This window comes from Cynoglossus semilaevis, chromosome 14 (assembly GCF_000523025.1).
Source record: "Cynoglossus semilaevis isolate Cse_v1.0 chromosome 14, Cse_v1.0, whole genome shotgun sequence".
Lineage (NCBI taxonomy): Eukaryota > Metazoa > Chordata > Actinopteri > Pleuronectiformes > Cynoglossidae > Cynoglossus > Cynoglossus semilaevis.
Genome location: NC_024320.1, coordinates 27,081,391 through 27,082,002, shown reverse-complemented (window position 1 = coordinate 27,082,002; position 612 = coordinate 27,081,391). Strand labels below are relative to the sequence as shown.

The 612-nt window shown below is 46.2% G+C and overlaps 1 protein-coding gene across 1 annotated transcript in view; it reads right to left on the bottom strand.

Moving 5' to 3' along the window:
* Positions 1-612, bottom strand: part of ugcg (UDP-glucose ceramide glucosyltransferase) — a 14,279-nt gene that overhangs the window by 3,891 nt on the left and 9,776 nt on the right. The window lies entirely within an intron of this gene.

The window sequence follows — 612 nt, the reverse complement described above, 5'->3', positions numbered from 1 at the left end:
CAGTTTCAGGGGAGTGCAGCTGTCTGATTAATTTCATTTTTAATATTTATACATTATTAAATAATAATTTAATTTTTATAAATTATTTTATTATTTTATGATATAACGGCCGGGGGTCGTTCAATTATCCAGCAAACGTGGACGGAGCGGCCGCTCTGAGCTGCTGTCGCGGGGCCGCGTGTCGTCCCTGAGCCTCGATTTGAATAAACAAAATGTGGTTTGTTTTAAGGACGTGATCCGCATCGGTTCAACCGTCGCAGGAACCAGAACGCCACGGAATCATCACGACAGGAAACGCTGGAACCAGAACGTTGGAACCAGAACGTTGGAACCAGAACGTTGGCGTGAACTTTTAACTCCAGGAAACGCCGGCGTCTCCGCCGTTCATGTACAGCACGACGCCAAACTAAGCTGTGGGTTCAAGTCCCTGCCAGGACCTGTCGTGACCACGCCCGTGTTCTGATAGGAACTGAGATGTAGCGTGGTTGGTGGAACGACCTCTGACCTCTGACAGTAATCTCTCTAACGCCACAAAAGATAAAATTAGGAAAAGAAAATTTGTCACAGTTATTATACATAATGAGTATAATGGAGGGAGGGTCGGAGGGTCGG